This window comes from Leptodactylus fuscus, chromosome 2 (assembly GCF_031893055.1).
Source record: "Leptodactylus fuscus isolate aLepFus1 chromosome 2, aLepFus1.hap2, whole genome shotgun sequence".
Taxonomy (NCBI): Eukaryota; Metazoa; Chordata; class Amphibia; order Anura; family Leptodactylidae; genus Leptodactylus; species Leptodactylus fuscus.
Genome location: NC_134266.1, coordinates 37,062,678 through 37,085,394, shown reverse-complemented (window position 1 = coordinate 37,085,394; position 22,717 = coordinate 37,062,678). Strand labels below are relative to the sequence as shown.

At 43.6% G+C, this 22,717-nt stretch overlaps 1 protein-coding gene across 2 annotated transcripts in view; it reads left to right on the top strand.

Moving 5' to 3' along the window:
- The first annotated feature begins 635 nt into the window (after window positions 1–635).
- ST3GAL6 (ST3 beta-galactoside alpha-2,3-sialyltransferase 6) overlaps window positions 636–22,717 on the top strand; it is a 111,653-nt gene continuing 89,571 nt past the window's right edge. For both annotated transcript variants that reach the window (XM_075263632.1, XM_075263631.1), the window contains exon 1: window positions 636–749. The gene's annotated coding sequence lies outside the window, so the exon portion shown is untranslated. The remainder of the gene's footprint in view (window positions 750–22,717) is intronic.

Sequence of the window (22,717 nt, the reverse complement as noted above, 5' to 3'; positions counted from 1 at the left end):
GTTCAAATTCTTCCAGGAACAACATCTGCAGGGAGTTTGTATGTTCACGCTATGTTTGTGTGGATTTCCTCCCATTCTACAAAGACATACTGATAGGGAAAATGTACATTGTAATCTCTATATGGGGCTCACAATCTACATAAAGAAAAAACAAAAAACCTCACACCAAAGCCAAAATCCTACAAATCCCCAAGTCACCCATAACCACCTCTCAACCATTAAAGCCACCTCAAAACTGCCAGTCACCTCACAAGTGGCCAAGTCACCTCAAAACCCCCATAGCAGCCATCAAACCCATCTCCACCATAGTGCCAGTCACTTCACCTCAGAAGTGCCATATCCGCCATAACACAACCCAAACCGCTATACCCTCACATCTCCCATAGTCGCCCAGTGCTATCACCAGGCAGCACCGTCTTGTCCTGGACTTGTTACGCCACCAGTGGCCATCATGGCCGTCTCTGCCCCCCTGATCCCGTGCACCACCACACAGCAGACCCATCACCCCCCGAGCCCCGGCTTAGCTCACAGGATATCCCCCCCTTTGTGTGAGTTCCTGCCGCTCTCCTCAGCCCTGAAACATTGTTCCACCTTCCCCACTGTGCTCAGCCAGCCCCCCGGCCTGGCGCCTCCCTCTGTCCCGGCGTGCAGTCTCGCAGTCCGGAGCTGCTCCCTCCCTCCCTCATTCCTCCTGTCCGCGCTGCTAGCGGTTACTGCCTGAGCCGAATACACCGACATCTAAGGAGCAAGTAAGTACAAGATGGGCTGCCGACCCCCGACTACACGGCGCACAGGCCACATAGCCCCCGCACTAGCCCCTGCTCTGAGGGCTGAAGTAGCCAAGTTTGTCCTCCATATAAACAAGTGAGCCTCATCCAGCAGCTAACGGGTTAATGCGGAGCCCTCCAGCAGTGAGGGGCTTCCTGGCCTCCCCTCACCCTGCCCTTATACCCCCCTATGTCAGAGTTCATGGAGCAGTTACTTCTCCCCCTACATGGCGTAGCTCCTCTGCCCTTGTCTTAGCCCAGGCATGCGGAGTTTTTGTGTGTTTTTGGGGAAAGGTCCCTGGTTGTGTGCTCCATTGTTTGTAGGGAGCTGTGTACACTGAGCTTTGTCTTGCATCTTTTTGTCTGTGTGCTGAGCCCAGGGGACGAGCTGTGTGAATGGCATCCTGTGTCAGAAGTTTTACAAAGCCATGGGCTCATGTTTTGGGTGAAGTGCTGCTCTGTCTGTGTCTTAAAGGGCCCCTGTCATGGGGGGTGGTCTCAGCTGCAACTTCCGTGAGGTTTCGGTTTGGTGTTTTTGGATGATTTTTATGTTCCTATTATTTGATGCTATTGCCTGTGCGTCTGTGGGGTCCCAGGGTGTCCCCATGTTTAGGTACCATTGCATCGGACAGAAATGTTTATTGGAGCAGCTTTGTCCTTGCAGATCGAGACCCCATGGGGAGGGGGACACTCGCAGAAAAGCTGCTTTTTGTGTGTTTCATAGCGTGCTACTCTTATGGTACATTCATCTGCGTTGTTTAATCCTATTCTCTTGGTCCATTGTCGGAACAGATTAAACAATAAAGACAGATCCTGAGGGACCCCATTGAGGATAATGGGGATCTATCGAGGGTCAATTCTTGTTCTCTGTGACTTCATCGGATTCAAAAATCATGCTTGCAGAACTTTTTCTCCTGCGATTTTAAGCAGATTCTGCATCAGAATGGACACTGATGTGGATGTAACCTTGTCAGGACGTTTAGAGATGTAATCTATCTGCAGGGGACTATGAACACGAAATCCTGACAAGTCTGTTACAAAGATACAGTCGCTAAGTCTGTGTTCATACATTGCATTTGATGAACATGTCTGAGTGTATAACACAGCCCTAGGTCATCACGAGTGACTCTTTGGCCTCTGTACGTTCTGGTATATTTTTCTTACCCTATCTTCACTTTTCGTTTTTCTTTCTGTTCTGGTCCATTGGAGGATAAATGGACAACGGACCCGGAAAATAACAGATCCAGAGGGTGTCATTTTTTCCCCCCTCCCATCGGGCAATTTTTGACAGATCTGCACTGGAGAGACACCTGACGCAGATGTGAATGGAGCCTTATTGTATAGGAAAACACATTGGATTGTGCAGTATGCGTTTTTCTACATGGTCACGTGTTGTAATTTTGCCACTATATTGGCGTATATGGGACGTACAAGGCTGCTCATGCATTATACAGTGACTGCTCTCTCCTGATACACCTATATACATCTACATTGTGCAATGTGAACAAAGGCTAACTTGTATTTCGACTGCTAAAACAGACTCCATTTAAAAAACAAACACACTGCGCTTTTACTAGAACCTCCGATCGATAGGCTGGGGTCACCTGAACCAAACACTAATACTAAATAGATATAGCGCCAACCTATTCCGTAGCACTTTACAAATCAGAGGACACGTGAACAGACAATGTGAGACATTACAATGTAACAAAGAAATTAGCGTATCAAACAGAGTGGGGGTCCTGCTCACAGGGGCTGACAATCTATTACCTCTTTGTGAATCGCTGCCTTTGCTGTTTTTGTCAATATGCAAATAAGCCCCTTGGGACAGCAGGGGTGTTGCCACATGTTCCAAAAAGGTAAAAGACCATTGTCCTCCAAGGGGTTCATTTACATACTCACCAAAACAGGATATCTCAGCCAAAGAGGCAGCGATTCACAAGGAGGAAATACCCTAACCTAGGTATCTGCGGGGCTGGGTAGACATTTTTGGTTTTGGTGACTCCTCAGTTGTAATAGCATCCCAGGAACCATGAACATAAGATTGGGATTTTGGTACCTCAAAGTGCTTTTGTTGTAAAAAGTTGATGTGTGTGACTTTCTTTCAGGTCGAAGCAGTCTAACCACTTGTGTTTTGTTTGTAAGATGTTAGTTACTAATGTGTTCAAAGGATTTGCAATCCAGCTACTAAATGTGCCGATCCTGTCTGAATACAGCCTGAGGGCTCTGCATTGTACACAGAGCCCTATGGCGCTATACTCTGCAGTTGTAGATACCTGCCGACCAATGTCATTTGGAGATAAAGAAAAATCTCTATGGCTGTTTTTACACTACTGAGTCTTAGACGTGTGTGATCTCCTTATTTCCCGGATTGTACTTTAAGATGGTATTATAACTAGTATTATAGTTCTGTATAATGCTACACGTCTCTACCTCCCAATGACATATTGTCCTGTATTATATTCACTATACTGGGAGGCATCACAAATAACTATAATGTTAGAGTCCCTCTCCTGGCGTAAGCTACAGGCTGGGAAATAAGCTGATCACATGCACCAAGTCTTATGTCTGAGACTTGGTCGTGTGAGAGCAGCTGAAAAACTACAGTTTGCGTCCTTAGTATTTGGCGGGGTTGAACTGAAATTTCTGTCCGTGAGCCTAGATGGTGAAAATAATAGCAACCGTGCCTGTTATAGATAGACTGGATTCACATGACGCGTTTTATGCTATTTGGTAGGTGCACTGTAAAGGTTGAACACAGTACCAAACCTGCAGCCAGATATGGCCGTGCTGTCAGTTCTCTTCACTTGGTGCTGTAGGTTTTTACAGCAGTGAATGGACCGGATATGTCTAAATATCATCCACTGCAGTGGCAATGTATATCACATCGACATATTTCCTGACGTATTACCTGACGTATTTCTTACATCTCAGGAGGTGAGTTATTAAGAAGCTCTATGCCAGTTCCTTACTCGATTCTCGCTCTGTGCGCAGGCGTTATTAGGAGGTCAGAGCCTCTTGATAATTCGGGTGCAGATAGCGCCCATATAATGCTATTATTGGGTCAATGAACTTGCTGCAAATAGAAGGCCAGGACCACAGGGGACTTTGCCCTGTAAGATTTTTGTGTAATGTAGATGGTCGAATCTTTCTGGGTCATATCGGTTGATTTATTGGTGGGTTTACACACCAAGATGTGCAGAATACGGTAGAAGGCAATAATCACTCTCTGTTAATAGGGAGATAGCACCCAAGGGCAAATGACAGTGTCACCATGTGCAGCACCTCATTGAGATAAGCAACCAAATCTGCATGAGAAAAGGCCTTGTCTAGGGAAGGGATCTTCTTAAAGAAGGTGCCAGCATGCAGAGTTTCTCACAGAGTGGGGCTTATGGAAGAAGTTTCACTTGTGTATTGTTTGGAAATGTAAGGAACAATGCTTGTAAGGAGATTTACCATTCTGGTTTCAGAACATGCTGGGAGTTGTAGTTTTGGAGAACCATAGGGTGCATATACATGACACACATAGGGTATGTTTTCCATGAAATCCTAATTTAAGCGGTTGTGCCAAGTTTACAAAGAATCACCTAAAAGGTAGTTGGATCTGGTGGGGTTCGATTTGATCACGAGGATGGGGGTACTTTGTACTTTGCACCCCATCAGTGTTATGCTTTGGTTCTTTCCAGCAGTCCTATAGGGATGAATGGCTATATGACTTGGCACAAGGCCACATTCTCCTGATCGGTGAGAGTCCCATGAATTAGAAAGTTATCTCGTATTCTTTGGATTATTAATAAATTGCAAGCTTGGTCCAGCCCTTTAACCACCATCTTTCCTGGTTAATGGCCGCCATTTTTTTTTTCAGTTCATGCCCTTTTGAAAGCTATACCGTTTTTTCATTCAAGTTATTGAAATAACTTTTGTGTCTTTTTTTTTTCTGTGATTCATTTATTTTTCTGTCTTTTTTTTTTTTTTTAAATATCCAGGAAAATGTGAAAAAAGGAGAAAATGTTTTTTTTTTTTTTGTTAATACTATAAAATACTGCAATAATATTTTTTTAAATAATTTTTTTAAATCTTCCCCATTCCATTATGGTCATTTTCATATCGGTGACTCAGTTTTTCAAATTTTTATGTGTTACTCTAGGTTCACACTAGTGTTTGGGCTAGTTCACATGGAGTTAAATGACACATTCCGTTGCGGCTAGTCACGACATCCCGTCGCGGCATTCCGCAATGGATGAATGGACAGAGATAGGGCAACTCGCTTCTTTTTTCCGCTAATAGCTAGTGAAAAAAAGAAGCGAGCAGCTCCCATTGAAGTCAATGGGAGCCATTTTTGGCAGCGGATTTTGAGGCGGATTCTGCGTCAAAATCTGCTGCCAACTTCCCCTCATGTGAACTAGCCCTTAGAGTCTCAGTATGAGACTGTGTTCCCCATTCTGTATAAAATCAGCAGAGCGAAAAGTCCTGCAAGGAGCCGGCAGACCCCATTATATACTGTATGTACCGGCTTTTTAAGTGGATAGGGTGTCTGAAAGACGGAAACCCAATTACTAGCGTGAACCCTAGTGTAAATGAGTAGTTCAGGTGAATATAAGAAAGTTTGTAATATATCTTATCAGAGGAAACTACTTCTATCTTCTGTTATCAGCTCCGCTCAATTCACTGCCACATACATTTTCACTGAAGATTCCCAGACCGTTTATATAGAAGTCTATAGAGAGGGGAGGGGGGAGCACGAGGATGGGTCCATTATGCTACGAATCTCATCTTGAATTGTGGATTTTGCTTATGATACAAACATTGCAGATGTGAACAGAGGCTTAGAAATATCACAAGTCCCCATAAACCATACATGTCTTATATTTTACGAAGGTTTACATCCCGTTCGAACTGCAATTACGAATGCTTTATTTTTATTGAGAGGAGCGCAATATGCTACTGCCACCGAGACCTGTGCCAGCTCAATCCAGTGGGGAGTGAAAGTCCTATCTAATATCACTTGCGGCTGGCTGACTTTCCTAGAATCGGTTATCACCTGGCAGAATCTATGAGATGCCCTGTGGAGAGAGGGAGGGAGGTGTAGCTGCAGCATGTGCACACAAATGTAAGCTTTTGTGCTGTGTACAGATAAGGGCCCCTGAGCCCATGAGGGTGCTTAGATAGATAGGCTGAGTCTGCACTTTGGGGTTTGTTTTTTTTTCCTATAGAGAAAAGGTGGACAAAATGATGGCAGGGCCGTCTCCTGTAGAATCAAAGCCTTGTTACAGTCATCTCACAAGGGTCACTGCAGCAGCTTGGACAGAGACTTGCGATTAGTCAACATATAAGAGCCTGTACGAGTAAGACACCGGGTGCAACACTGGCGCTGATATACCTGGACTGACGGCTTCTGACTAAACTAAAGGGACTCTCCTGCCACCAAAACTGCCTTTAAACCAGTCATATGCTGTAGTAGGGGCTGTGATTGATATGGCGCATATATCTCTCTTGTGTCATGTCCATGGGACATGTCCTTTTGTTTTGGGGTTGGCATTGGGTGGCAGCAGTCAAAAATAATGGGTGCTCCAAATGGTGTGAGCCCCCCCCCCCCCCAGTACATTGGGCAGCTCATTGGGCCCTATAATAGCATAGCAGTGGTTTTGGTGGTTTTCAACCCCCTTCAATGACCCTATTATTTATCTGATGTACATTAGTAATTTAGTGACAGATTTTCTGAGTGCGCTTCTTTAGGTATATCGTAAATCAGTGGATTCAGCTGATATGTATGGCCAACTATAAAGTGTGACATATTGTAACGTTTTATTTGAGAGTTTCCCTTTACATGTGATCACTTATTAGATATCATTATTAAGATGGCTTTTTAGCATCTGATAGAAAACTGTCAGTTCATGCTAAGAGTAAAGGTGGAATTTGGCGCTAATTCTGATGTAGATTATTTCTCAAAATCAACGCCAAATTCTTCCTGGAATCTGCCTCCTGTTGTATCCAATGGAAGACCGAAGCAGAATGCTGAAATATAAGCGCCCTGCTTGATCTTGTAAATTATTCCCTTGGAGAACCTGCGGTGCGAGCGACTTGAGGCTTATAGAGTGACTAAGAGTTTTGACGGAAAGCCAAAGGGGTCAGAAAATGGAGAGAAATTTCTCTTCACTTTGTGCCTTATAAACATATCCTAATGGTACGTATAACATGAGATCCCTGGCGGTCGCATGTGGCTGTGCATTGTGAGCGCCCACCCTTATAGTTTTGCCACCATGGCTTTGGAAATCGTTCTTTTAAAACTTTAAGGAAAATTTGTAAATTTTTAAGAAACAATTTAAAAAAGGACAGGCGGTATTTCTACATTTCCTCTTGGTATGGGGCAGTCATTGTTGCAAAAACTGTAGCCCTACAAAGCATCAGTATAGTATAGGTGGGTTAATTCTGCTCTTCTGTTTTTCCAGTTTGTGGACTTTTACCTCCATTCTAAACACCACGTCCTCCTTACAAAAATAGCAGGAGGCTGCGTGACTGGACGCCTTATTCTTTTTCAGTTTAGTATTTTTTTTTTTTACTGATGTTCTGTGCCTGACTTTTGCTTGTGGTTAGTTTTAGGAAATGCAGAAGGCTTTATAAACTGCATTACCTTTTGGCATCTTTTTGCATTTATTTTATACTAGCAGTACCCGCGACTTCGTCCGCGGAACCCTGACCCACTGCATGACCCACCTGTAGCACCGCACAGGCTTCTTCCTTTGCCTTGTGTCCACAGCAGCTTCCTTCTCCTCATCTCCCCCCTAGCGCCCGCCAACCCCCTCCAACCCCCTTTTTTCCTACCCACTCCCTCATGTGCTCGCTTCTTTCTCCTACCCCGTGCCCCTTTTCCCCCCTAGCCCCGTGTCCACTCCCCTCCCCCCAACCCCATGCCCCCTTCCCTCATGTTACCTACCCCGTGCCCTTTTTTTCCCACCACCCCATGCCCCCTTCCCTGTCTTACCTACCCAGTGACCCCTTTTTCCCCCCCAGACCTTGTCACCTTTCCCCCCACCAACCTTTGCCCACAGCCTCACCAAACCCCGGGCTCCCCGTGCAAGCCATGTGCCCCCATTCCATCTGTGGGCGCTGTGGCGGCCCTGTCCCCGTCCCCCTTCCAGGGGCCCCCGGGTTTACCTGTCCAGGCCCCCCCATTCCCGCATCCCCCACTGGAACAGGAAACCTCCTCACTGGCGTTCCAGACCGCGGCGCAGGCGACCCCCTGTCCGGCCGTGGCAGAGCACTGTGGTCCTGTGGTAAGCCCACACAGGTGGGGCAGCGTACGCACTTCTCGCTGCCCCAGAGTACGACGCTGGTTCAGGACGCTCTGGACCTCTGAGAGCCGCCATGTTTTTGTGGACGCCGGCCGATCGCTCCGCCCACATAGAGAAGTGGCACCCATCCAGGTGAGCTGCTGATGGGGCTGGGATGACGTCCCAGGTCCTGCAGCGAATTCAAAAGTGATGAGCACCGGTCACGGGAGTGAATTGCGGTGGTGTACGGGAATTCCATGTAGCCTATCATTCAATCCGGGACCCAAGGTTATGTATGTGTGCAATTTCAGTCAATCCATTCGCCCGTATAGGTGTCATTGCGTCCCCTTTCCAACCCCCTTCCCCCCCCCCCCCCGACCCCTTTGCACTAACCCCTGCACCCCTGGCCTCGGCCTCCTCCCCTGCCTGGGGTTAGCAGCTAGGCCCGAGAGGGCAAGAGGGCGTTTGTGGCTTGCTATGCTAAAAAGTGTGTGGGATTGCAGAGCTGGTGGTATGAGTTGTGGATTTGTGGACGTCCTGGCAAAAATGTATGTCTGCGATTGTGACAAAAAGTAGCCTATCGTTCAATCCTGCCTAGGAACTATGTTTGTTGAAAATTTGAGCCAAATCGGTTGAGCGGTTTTTGCATGATTGAGGAACAAACATCTAAACATCCAAACATCCAATATTGATGGAGATGTTTCTTTACCCCAGGATATTCCATAACAGGTCTTTATGCTGTGGATAGGACTGTATGGACAGAGTGGCATTATGTTGTGTAGAGAGTTTTTTACCCTGTTATATTGATCAAAGGGGGTAGACCGTAGACTTGCAGACCGTAAAATCATTACGGTAGTGTAAGACCAGCCTAAAGCGTCTCTACTTTTTTTCTATCGTATGTGTTTTGGGGTGTAATGTTCTTCCTTGTATAGGAGATTTGCACATAGGAGGTCACAGCGGTGTTCAGTTTCACTTGGTGTTATCTCTTCCTTTATTATGCACAGTCTGGCCAGGCTTGCAAGTAAAGCCAGACTGCTACCTGACAAAGACAAGATACTGATATGGATTAGATATATCAGCGTCCCGGTATTTTCACTGTTATTATTGTATTGCTACTATTTTTTTCTATTGATTTATATATACTGTAGATACACATATATTTATACAGTATATACCTATGTAGGCAAATACATTGCAGCCTTCTGCTATAGGTATATAATGAAAGATCCTACCTATGTATCCTTCTATCTTACAAAGTGGAGTACAAAGCACAGTAGGGAAAAGCAAATTGTACCAGAATTTTGGCATACTTTAGTCAGTGGGTATCCATCGACAAAACTGTCCCTTTAGGTTTATACAGAAATAAATGCAGGTCTGTTTTCAGCAAAGTGCAATTAGTGAGATAAGATGCTGCAAGACTAGTGTAATATAGTATATGAACATAAATTCACAACAGTTGTGAAGCCATGTCATTTACAAGGATAGAAAGTAGCCTATGTGTTAATATAGGTTACAATCTATCTTTGCGCCAAATTTCATCCAAATCCATTCAGCCATTTTTACGTGATTGAGGAACAAACATACAAACTTTCACATTTATCCTCCTAATATTAGTAGGAGGATTAGTAGGATAGTAGGAGCTCTATTACACATAGGTTATATGATAGAGGAGAGAAGCTGAGCTCTGTGATATATAGGGTTATATGATAGTGGAGAGAAGCTGAGCTCTGTGATTATATAGGGTTATATGATAGAGGAGAGAAGCTGAGCTCTGTGATATATTGGGTTACTAGCCTCTGCCCGCGACTTCGTCTGCAGGTTGTTGGGGTGTATGATCCGCCTATATTCAGCAAATTGCTGCCATTGATGGTTTGCCTGCTCCGGCATTTTGGCAGCTCTTAAGATGTCTTGCTGCTGAACTTGTTCCTCACCCTGTGACTGTTCCTGTATCTCAGCAGCTCGCTGGGATGCCATATAATGAGTGTGTTGTTGGTTTTGATTGTCCACTTGCTCCAGCGTTTCGACACTCGTCAAGCTGGCCTGTCGCTGAAAGCGTTCCTCGCACTGTGCCTGGGATTGTTCCGGCATCTCAGCAGCTCGCTGGGAAGCCATATAATGAGTATGTTGTTGGTGTTGATGATCCATCTGCTCTGGCGTTCCGGCAGCTCTCAAGTTGGCCTGGCACTGAAGTTATTCTTCGCATTGTGCCTGTTTCCGGCATCTCATCAGCTCGCTGCGATGCCATATAATGCATGTGTTGTTGATGATCCCCCTCAGCTCCGCTTGAGGAGAACTGTGTGGCTTCTGACTTCCATCATAGCTCTCGTTGTTTGCGACAAATTAGATTTTCTTTTTCCAGGCATGTTTAAAGAGGACCTTTCACCACTTTTGGGCACATGCAGTGTTATATACTGCTGGAAAGCTGACAGTGCGCTGAATTCAGCGCACTGTCGGCTTTCCCGATCTGTGCCCGGTGTAAAGAGCTTACGGTGCCGGTACCGTAGCGCTTTACAGTCAGAAGGGCGTTTCTGACCATTAGCCAGGAACGTCCTTCTGCCTCGCGGCGCCAATCGCGCTGTGCTGTGGAGTGGGGAGGAACTCCCCCCTCCCGCTCCTGATAATGCTCGTCTATGGACGAGCTGTGTGAGCAGAGGGAGGGGGCGTTCCTCCCCGCTCCACAGCACAGCGTGTTTGGCGCCGCGAGGCAGAAGGACGTTCCTGGCTAATGGTCAGAAACGCCCTTCTGACTGTAAAGCGCTACGGTACCGGCACCGTAAGCTCTTTACACCGGGCACAGATCGGGAAAGCCGACAGTGCGCTGAATTCAGCGCACTGTCAGCTTTCCAGCAGTATATAACACTGCATGTGCCCAAAAGTGGTGAAAGGTCCTCTTTAAGATTGACAAACTACCAATTTGGATTAAAGGTGTTTGCCCATGTCAGTTTATCTGCACTGCCTGGAGCAGATCAGATAATATGCAAATGTGTGCACACAAACCACTGAGGGTTAGAGTGTGTTTACACAGAGAGATAACAGCCCTGGCTGAGATAAGGCTACTGTAGGAGCAGTGTAATATAGTATGTGAACATAAATTCATAACAGTGGTGTCATGTACTGGGATAAAAAGTAGTGTGATTGAGGAACAAACATCCAAACTTTCACATTTATAATATTAGTAGGATAGGATAGGAGATATATATATATATATATATATATATATATATATATATATATATATATATATATATATATGTATATACTGTATATATATGTATATATGACTAAAATGAATAAATAATAGTACATAGCTTATTTAATCACACATGGCATAAAGGTTCACTCCATAAGTAAAAAGACCTGAACTTTCAGTTTTGCATAACCTAAAGCAAATTTTGCACGCTGCCAAAATTCAAGCTCAATGAACTAGTATACTTGTTATATCTTGTGACATGATATGGCTGTGATACCAGTGCTCATATACTTGCTAACAGCATGTTCAGACCTTGACATTTCCACGTGATTTCACCTTGTATTCTGCACTGAAATCCCTGCCCCATTGTTCATAGGATTGTGGATTATTTTGCTATGGATCTGAAATTCCCGTCATTTAGAGGTACGTGTTAATTCTTGCTGTGGAAAATCTTCTATGTGCATTTCCTTTAAGAAAAGATGTTGCAGAGTTATTTTAAGGAAAATTCGCCTTTTAGGAGAGGAAAATATTGGGTGATAATGTGGCACATCTTTGGCGCTAGGCCACTTCTCTTGCTTCACCTCCTTTGAATGTGTCTGGGGCTGGGGGGCCTGGGCCCAACCTATATATTATAACTCAGGCCAGTCTCCTGTTGTGAGCTATAGAGAATCTGCCCCATTTTATGTGACCTGATGACCATTAGGAAACGTTTCGTCAAGGAATGGACCAGTTATTTCTATACACAGTATATCATTGATCACTGGCCCGGAGGTGTGAACATCTGGCCACCAGCTCCTGGTTTTGCAATGCCCTACTGGTCAGATGGGACCAGTTCTCTAGAACTCAGGTGTTACTAGTTAGGGTACTGTATATCCTAAGGACCATGAGGGACTGATACTGTATAAATCACTGGCCATTAGGGACTGAAGTGTGAACATCTGGCGGACAGGAACCGTTTTTTTTAATGTCCTACTAGCCAGAAGATGTGGTCACCATGGACTCGTAACATCGACCACTGACCACCCGCAACTAGTACAGATATTTTAGAAGGCCTGCATTTATGATTTTATTCCTAGGGAACCAAATCCAAGTACAGTTAAACCCCCGTAACTGCGGCTCTTTATTTTTATAGTCTGTTTTATCTTCTGACACCACGTTACTGTCAGTTCTCGTGGGAATGTTTTATTTGCAGATAGTGTCATTTTGGTATTGTGCAGAGATGATTTCACATGTAAAGCATGCAGAGTCCTCCTCCCTAACAAATGCTAAATATATAGTATAGATACTATAGCTAATTCATACAGGGAAAAACAACCTTTGTGTGAATTGGACCCTACAGTATTTTCTATGTAATAATTGCCTGTCGTTGACATATAATTCAGGTGCTGTCTTACCCTATGGGATCTCTTGCATTGCTGTCATGCAGTTATGTTAATTCGACCTAGCATGCCGGAAAAAAATAAATAAAAACATGCTATAGCATGCCACACCTATAAGCGTTGTAGTGTAAAGCAGGCTCCGTCTTCACTAGACTGTAGAAAATCAGCCTGATCCTGTAACATCATGCATGGACGTTCAGATCCCGAGTCGCGCAGGCCCCATCGCAGGATATAGGCCGCTGTTTTTGACACCTTGTATTACAGTGAGAGTAATTGTGAGAAACTGAGCATAAAGATGGCGTACAACTTCAGTAGCTGTTAGCAGGACGCAAAGGCTGTGTTCACACAGAAGTTTGTTGCTGGTTCTGAATCCACCTCAAATTTCTCCATTTCTTTCCTGAATCTGCCTTTCATTGTTTGCAATGGTAGTGACTGTCATCGGTGACATGGTCAGTGTAGAGGCTTGGACATAGCAGGTGTGCATGTACATGCGGCAGAACGGGGATTGGCAAAAATAACTGTTTGCTGAATGAGCTTATTGGACGGACAGCTCTCTAATGTTTTTCCGTTGGGTTATAGCCATGATATAGTTGGCAAACCAAGAGGTTCAGTACGGAGTTAACCCAAATTTGTGCAATTGGTGAGACATCTGCAGCGTCATATCTTATCACAGAAGACAACAAAAGACAATGAAAAAACATTGGAAAAAAATATTTTTCAACGTTTCATTTTTTTTGTTGTCGTATGTGATAAGATGGCCCCCTCAGAAGTTCAGGTTTGTGATGCCACATCTGTGTATAGATGTACTGTATGTGTGTATATGCAGTGTGTGTATACAGTGTGTGTGTGTGTATGTATATATATATATACAGTCCTATGAAAAAGTTTGGGCACCCCTATTAATCTTAATCATTTTTTGTTCTAAATATTTTGGTGTTTGCAACAGCCATTTCAGTTTGATATATCTAATAACTGATGGACACAGTAATATTTCAGGATTGAAATGAGGTTTATTGTACTAACAGAAAATGTGCAATATGCATTAAACCAAAATTTGACCGGTGCAAAAGTATGGGCACCCTTATCATTTTATTGATTTGAATTCCCCTAACTACTTTTTGCTGACTTACTGAAGCACAAAATTGGTTTTGTAACCTCAGTGAGCTTTGAACTTCATAGCCAGATGTATCCAATCATAAGAAAAGGTATTTAAGGTGGCCAATTGCAAGTTGATCTCCTATTTGAATCTCCTCTGAAGAGTGGCATCATGGGCTACTCAAAACAACTCTCAAATGATCTGAAAACAAAGATTGTTCAACATAGTTGTTCAGGGGAAGGATACAAAACGTTGTCTCAGAGATTTAACCTGTCAGTTTCCACTGTGAGGAACATAGTAAGGAAATGGAAGACCACAGGGACAGTTCTTGTTAAGCCCAGAAGTGGCAGGCCAAGAAAAATATCAGAAAGGCAGAGAAGAAGAATGGTGAGAACAGTCAAGGACAATCCACAGACCACCTCCAAAGAGCTGCAGCATCATCTTGCTGCAGATGGTGTCACTGTGCATCGGTCAACTATACAGCGCACTTTGCACAAATAGAAGCTGTATGGGAGAGTGATGAGAAAGAAGCCGTTTCTGCACATACGCCACAAATAGAGTTGCCTGAGGTATGAAAAAGCACATTTGGACAAGGCAGCTTCATTTTGGAAACAAAAATTGAGTTGTTTGGTTATAAAAAAAAAGGCGTTATGCATGGCGTCCAAAAAGAAACAGCATTCCAAGAAAAACACATGCTACCCACTGTAAAATTTGGTGGAGGTTCCATCATGCTTTGGGGCTGTGTGGCCAATGCCGGCATCGGGAATCTTGTTAAAGTTGAGAGTCGCATGGATTTCACTCAGTATCAGCAGATTCTTGAGAATAATGTTCAAGAATCAGTGACGAAGTTGAAGTTACGCCGGGGATGGATATTTCAGCAAGACAATGATCCAAAACACCGCTCCAAATCCTCAGGCATTCATGCAGAGGAACAATTACAATGTTCTGGAATGGCCATCCCAGTCCCCAGACCTGAATATCATTGAACATCTGTCGGATGATTTGAAGCGGGCTGTCCATGCTCGGCGACCATCTAACTTAACTGAACTTGAATTGTTTGTCCAAAATACCTTTATCCAGGATCCAGGAACTGATTAAAAGCTACAGGAAGCGACTAGAGGCTGTTATCTTTGCAAAAGGAGGATCTACTAAATATTAATGTCACTTTTCTGTTGCGGTGCCCATACTTTTGCACCGGTCAAATTTTGGTTTAATGCATATTGCACATTTTCTGTTAGTACAATAAACCTCATTTCAATCCTGAAATATTACTGTGTCCATCAGTTATTAGATATATCAAACTGAAATGGCTGTTATAAACACCAAAATATTTAGAACTAAAAATGATTAAGATTAATAGGGGTGCCCAAACTTTTTCATAGGACTGTATATGCGCATCTGTCCACGATTTCATGCACGTGTTGTTGTTGACGATGATCTGCCTTTGTGTAGCTAATTGCTGCTGTCAATGATCAGCCTGCTCCCGCGTCTCGGCTCTGCTACATCTCTGCATACGCGCGGCATACCCAGCTCTATGTACATCTTTACATGTGGAGAGCATACTTAGCTGTGCTACAGCGCTGCTTAAGCTCTGCTACATCTGACAATTTAGCTTACAGGGGTTTTCTTATGGCAGTGTCTGAGCAGCTTCTGTGTTAAAAACGGCTGAATGGATGTTGCTGAAATTTGCCACAGTTCTCACCCCCCCCCCCCCCCTCAGAGGCTGAACACCACATTCCCCCGTCGTACTCACACAAACTGTACATCCGATATACTCCTCTTGCCCACACACAGGCTGCATGTTCGCTACTCTCCTGACCTTCCATGAGATTCCATTTTCTGCAGCTTCCACACTTTCCGGTTCAATACTATATAGCTCCGCCCACAAAATAGCATGCAGCTCCACCTACACAATAGCATGCAGCTCCACCTACACAATAGCGTGATCCTATCCGAGAACGGGTCAAGGACCCGTGATGACGTCATCAAGGGTCCTTTAGTGTAGCCTGAACATAAATTCGTTCATAGCGGTCGTGAAGTCAGGTCATTTCCCGGGATAATAAGTAGCCTATGTTTTAATCGAGGTTACAATCTATCGATGTGCCAAATTTCAGGTAAATCCGTTCAGCCGTTTTTGCATGATTGAGGAACAAACATAATATATGTAGTTATTCTGACAGCGTATATGAGAAGTTCTGAAGTACTTGATATTTAGGGATCCATTTCTTCTTCTTTATTATGAAGCGAGTCTTGCCATGGCTACTTTCTCACACTCCAGTCACTTTAAGGTGCAGCCTGTGCACTTTTTTGCCCCACTTTTTGATGGGTGTAACTGTATCAGAAATAATACCGTATGTCTCCACTTGCTCACATCCTGTTTAGTTCTGTGGCTGAGGCTGAACTATAGACCCTGCCAGTTACTAGTGCGAGCATTGGCGGATGTGCGCTCTGTCACTCCGTCACCACATCTGATGTTTTGTGTCATTTACCTCGCACCATTTGTAGGTCCCTTGAGTTCTGGTCCTTCGGAGAGATCAGTGATCTGTGTGACTGATCCCCAGAAGTCCTCTGGCTTTTGGTTGTTGTTCTGGTTACCTGATGCTTTCTCTTTAGTTGATGTTCTAGACCAGTGGTCTGCAGCCGGTGGCTCTGACAGATGGGGGGAGGGATGATAGGAGTCGTTGTCTTACAACAGATAGAGAGGCGCAGGCTCCCCATATTTATCATACATAATGTTAGTTCTGTGGTACAGGGAATAAATTGTCATTTCTGCACTCAGAGTATTATGACATCAGTCCTAGACCAATGCAGGGAGCACGACGGGCGGTATAGTTACTGTGTTGACACCTGAAGAGTTTCCTGTAGGGGCCCCTATTCTAATTAATAGGAGTTGGCACAAGACTCCTTGGGCACTGTATGACTGTACCGCCCAGCGTGCTTCTTGTGTGTCTCCATACCCAGTGTCAGCTTGGACAGGAGAACGGGATGATAGATAACACTATGAAGACTCCTTCAAACAGGGGCCGGGGCCTGTTGTCAGCTCAGGCCCATTCCAGTGAATGGACTGAGCTGCCAAACCAATCGCAACTGCTGTACAAATGTTTGGCGCTGTACTACTCAAGTAATGAAGAGGTCAGCCGATCAGCGGTCTCTTCATACCGCTGATCAGCTGGGGACTCCCAAGGATAGATCATCAATTGTTAAATGGAAAACCCCTTTAAATCTCATGACTACACCCCTACAATGCAGCCACTCTGCCTGTATTCCCTGTACATAAACATCAGTTTGTAGATGGGGGGGAAAAAGCAAAAAAAATCCTTCAGTTCTGACTCTGGCCACTAAGCCAAAAAATATGCTGATTTCTACTTTAGGATCGTAGTGTGCCATGTGGCAGAACTGAACATGTTTTCACCTGAATAGTCATGGATCAGCTGCTGTAGTACACGACGCTAGAGGGATTCTTGAGTTATTCACATGACCAAACTTTTTGATGATCCACTTTTATGTCTTTTTTTCTTTTTTCTTCTTTTTTCTTTTTACCAACCCCTCAATAGCATTCTATGAGAAATCTACGAAAAGTGATTCAAAACCATCTTTTTGTTAGTTTTCGATGGCGTGGTGCGGATAGAGCTTTAGTGTAGGGTGTTCACAATTAAGAGGTTACTTTTGCACAATGCACTTGTAGTTATTTTGAGATGTCAGAGGAAGTTCGGTTACGAAATTCTTAGTATTCTTCAGTATAAAATGAATATTTGCAGGAAAGAGCAGTCGGTTTCCATTATCTATGTATAGCATTACATGGGAGTCATATCATTGTGCAAGGAAATACATGTTACATCCCTTCGTTCCTTCCTTCCTTCCTGGCAGATACAATCATTTCAGTAGCTCCATTGCGGTCATATGTAGCTGAAGAATAAGAGCTAACCGAGATCTACTGGCAACGGGTAAGACGTGGAAATCTCCGCTTATCTCGACAAGGAGCCATTATTCATTGTCTAAACCCTTGTGCCCTTTACGGTGGATTCTGAAAATTAGATAGAAGCCGTATACACGTACAGAAACAGCTCGTGAGTGGCGAGACGGGGCGTGACGTGAACGCAAACAAAAAGGTAACCTTACCGTGTCCCCAAAGGCCGACGACAACTCCGACCTGGTTATTTTGTGAGTCTTGTCAGATTGTACAGTTGATATTAATAGTTTCTGAAGACTCTCGCCCCTCTCCGATTAGTGCGTGGTTTATCACAGAGCTCCCACGATTTTCCGGCTGGTACACCACTAGAATCTCTCAATTTCTGCAGCTTACAGATGTGGCTGTGGTAAGTGTGGTTCTGATAAGAGCAATTATTACAAAAAATAAAAAAAAATAAAATAATTATAATGTACCAGTATGGCCGCCTTCACACATCATCTGAATTCAAAAGCAGTGAATTTAAGGTCATGATTTTTTTTTTTATTTTTTTTTTTGTTCTGGAATTTTTTTTTTTTTTTTTTAAGAAACAGGGTTGGAAAAAGTTATCCGGCTTCAAAATAAAATCATGAATTATTTTTAATTATATATTGTTATTGTATAATTAAATGTACAGTTTTTTGCAGATTTACTTTTATACTATGAATTAGAGGATCCTTACTTCTTCTTTATGACCCTGACGATGTCGGCCATTTGTGAAGTAGTAGGGCCGTGGAGAATAGAGAAGCCGGAGGTTGACGAATTTGACCCTAAAAATATTACTCACTGTATTGTGTTTTTTGTTGCACTATAGACCTTAAAGCGAATGCGTAATGAGAAACTGACCTGTTATTTAAATAACATTTTAGATCAGTCTTTTTTTTTAAGAATTTTTGATGTTTTTAATTTTCCATCCTATTATCTATTTAAAAAAATAAATAAAAATTTTGCAATTCTAACTCTTACCACTAAGCCTAAAATAATCTGTGGGATATGTTTCCTGGAGATGGACCATGGTCTATAGACACAGTGGTCTGTAACTGTCGCCATTTACTTCTATGGGAGAGTTTTCTAGGTGTGGAGAGGTGAGTAGAAGCTCTGAAATCGCCTTTTGTGATTGGTGGATTCTTTGTCTACATGTACATATAGCTGTGATCATCCGCTGTGACTGCTGCAAACACATCTCCTACAGGATAGGTTCATATCTGCTTCCACATCGGTTACCTGCGGACACTGGTGCCCCCTACAGTATAATGGAGCTGCTCTCCACTGCTTTCTAGCAGAGACAAATAGAAAGGTTAGCCTATTTATTGGATTAGCTGTCAGTCGGAACTGCAGGATTTTTAGGATTTTTTTTAAATATATAGCTAAGGAATAGTCAAATAAGACCTCCGGTATTAATCTATAGGGTGCTACCTTCCAAGAGGTGGTGCTAGGAGCAAATTCCTCTTTTTGACCCATATAGGCGGATCATCGTTGCCAACAACCTGCAGACGAAGTCGCAGGCAGAGGTTAGTATTCTTATACGAGACAAGTCTGAGCCAAGCTTTCATTCTCCATTTAGTATAATACGGCTACTGATGATACATCAGACATCTTGTCCAGTTTGTAATCTTGAGCCTTGTCCTATTTGGGAAACCAGGTGTTATCATTTTCATACAATGTGACCATAGAAAAGGGTCATGCCGACTGACGAGGGTTATTTTGACATGTATTTTTGCCTAATTTCTCAGAATTGCTATTTGAGCAACTTGATTAGATGCCAATGACTTGTCTTACTTTGATGGATGTAGTCTGTGTATTCAAGCTTCTGAATAATCGGTCTGTGGATGAAGCTTTACAGAGCCCTGTCCTCTCTGTCCAGACACGATCAGCATGTTTGTCTGTCTGTCTGTCTTTGTCACCGGTGACACTTTGACTATACAGTCTACCTGATAAAACCTGACAACTCTGACACAACCCTTGTGTCTACTTCATTATCTGAGATTATAGGTGATAAAATAATTTAATATTCCCAAAAGTGTGTATCTATATATCATCTGTAGGTGCCTAAATAAACAGCGGCCAGGTTATAGGTGCTGCGGTTTCCAGGTTATAGGTGCTGCGGTTTCCGCTGTTCCTTGTAAAGCCATGTGTCAGCTAGTTATAATGGATATCTTGATGCAAGTTCTTGGGAAACTGAGGGGGGGGGCAGCATTCCTCTGATATTTTGCCTTTTGTACGCAACCTACTGTCAGAAGGTTAATAGAGTTTTCCAGATGATAGCCTCTGACCTGGGCGACAGTCGCTTGTTTTCTGGGGAAGCTGTGTGCGCAGCAAGCCGTGGGAAGATCTATATGTATCACTAGGGATGTAAGGCGCACACAGCCAGGGCCATTGTACTGACCGCCTTATGGATCTTATTGTTAATACAAAATAGTTTAATAAGTCTCCACTCACCTATATGGTGGTCTCTCCCTAAGGAGTGACAATAGCCCTTTAACCTGTATAGATTTAGTATTTTATTGCTGCTTTTCATGTTGTGTTTTTTTCTTATCATGATATGGTGGCACGTGGCTCACTGGTCAGCATTGTTACCTTCAGTGAAGTCCGAGACTGTAATCCAAGCTAGGATGACATCTGTTAGTGTGGGTTTCATCCGGGTACTCCGATTTCCTCCCACACTCCAAAAACATACTGATAGGGAATGTAGATTGTGAGCCCTATTATGGGACAGTGACTGACAATGTCGGAATATGATGGCGCTATACAAGCAAGTGAAATAAATGAGTAAAACCCATTGGGTCAATATAGGACTATCATTGAGGAACGTTTTCTTATCGATTGCTTTTACAGCAGATAAGTGTTATGGGGCGTTCACACTACTGCCGCTGTCCGCCTGGGGTTTCCGTCCTAAACCCCGGGGAAACTGGACAGGGGACAGCTTGCCGGTGGTCAGATTTATAACTAATTCATTTGAATGGGTTTTTAAAGGTAACCACTGGTGTCCATATGCAGCTTCTTCGGCTCGAAACAATTTTTTTTTTGCACGGACACAAAGCCGTCTGACTTTGTGTCCGTGCAAAAAAAAAAAAAGTTTTCCAGGTGGAGACGCCCCATATGGACAATGGTGGTTACCTTTAAAGACCCATTCAAATGAATTAGTTTTAAAGCTGACCACCGGCAAGCTGTCCCCTGTCCAGTTTCCCCGGGATTTAGGACGGAAACCCCAGGCGGACAGCGGCGGTAGTGTGAACGCCCCCTTATCTGGCAGCCACTTATCCCCCTGATTATTATCTTTCTGGGGGACTATAGTATTTTAGTCTGTCTGTCCTGCTGTGTTTTGACACCTCACTGTGTACTAAGGACGTGTTCACGTGGATTGGTAAAAAACAAAAAAACATGTGATTAATAATTGATTGCTGTGGCTTTACAATGTAGATTTTGTCTCTTTCTAATTACCACTCATCAGACTTTAATTTTAGGAAAACAACATATATCAGGTTGCCATACACAGCCGATACCCCATCCACCCATGACTGAATGCCTTCAAATCCGTGGCTAACACATGTGGACAGGGTTTGAGCCTTGTGCAGCTGCTGGGCACTCTGGGGGGGAATTTATTAAGACTGGCATTTCGTACGCCAGTCTTCATAAACTCCTCGGCTAGCATGAAGTGTGTCCTAAATATTAAGAGGCCTCTTCATAAATAGTACCAGTCGGGATCTGGTGTAAATTTCAGATACAACTTGTGCCAGTTTTCTGGAATGAAATGAAAAATCGCAGCGTTTTACAGTACTTGCACTTTCCCTTTATTTTTTTTTTTATTTTTTTTTACTTATTACCTTGTTCTGCATGTTCAGGTGTCAGTTCCCATAAAATCTTTGATATCAAATCCGTAGCACATGATCAAAACCAGAAGCGGCTGCACCCAGCACTTTATTACAATATGTAGAGGCGGCTGTGCTGGATGGACACTGAGCCGGCATACGGTTTTACCCCAGATTGGCGCAGTCTTCAAGTACTTGTTCATTTCTGTGCACGTCAGGTAAACATAGGGGAATGTAATAGTAATAGCTGCTGTGATATCTCCTGTTTTATTACTATCTGGTGCTTTCCATAGTGTAACCCTAGTCAAGGGGGTTGTATTATCACAAAAACATGACTGCTATCTTAGGAGCAAAGCTGACGTGTTTTTGTCATGCTGGACACATACCATTTATTGATATATGTGTGTATGCTGCAGGCTGGCCCTTTAAATGTATCGATTGTTATATATAATACTAGCCTCTGCCCGCGACTTCGTCTGCGTGTTGTTGTTGTTGATGCTGTTGTCGATGATCTGCTTATATTTAGCCAGTTGCTGCTGTCTATGTTCCACCTGCTCCAGAGTTTCGGCTCTATCTACATCTCTGCATATGGACAACATACACAATGTGCTACATCTCTGCAAAAGCTCTGCTACATCTGGCAATTTGTATGAAAGGGGTTTTCTTATGTCAGTGTCTGAGCAGCTTGCGTGTTATAGACAGCTGAACAGATTTTAATGAAATTTGGCACAGTTCTCACCCCCCATCAGAGCCTGAACCCCACATTCCTCCCTCTGACTCACACAAAATCTACACCCCATATAACCCTCTTGCCCACACATAGCCTGCATGTTCTCTTCTCTCCTCACCTTCCATTAGACGCCATTCTAAGCAGCTTCCACACTGTCCAGTTCAATACTATATAACTCCGCCCACACAATAGCATGATCCTATCCTAGACTGTCAAGGACCTTTGATGATGTCATCAAGGGTCCTTTAGTCTAGTATGAACATAAATTTGTTCCTTCCGGTCGTGAAGCCATGTCATTTACTGGGATAAAGAGTAAGTAGCCTATGTTTTAATCGAGGTTACAATCTATCTATGTGCCAAATTTCATTCAAATCCGTTCAGCTGTTTTTGCGTGATTGAGGAACAAACATGCAAACCTTCACATTTATAATATTAGTAGGACTTCACAATTAGTAGGATAGGATATATAACTTGGTATAACACTGTAAAGAGATATTGCTGGAGAATATTCTGCGGGCAAATTGCGGCG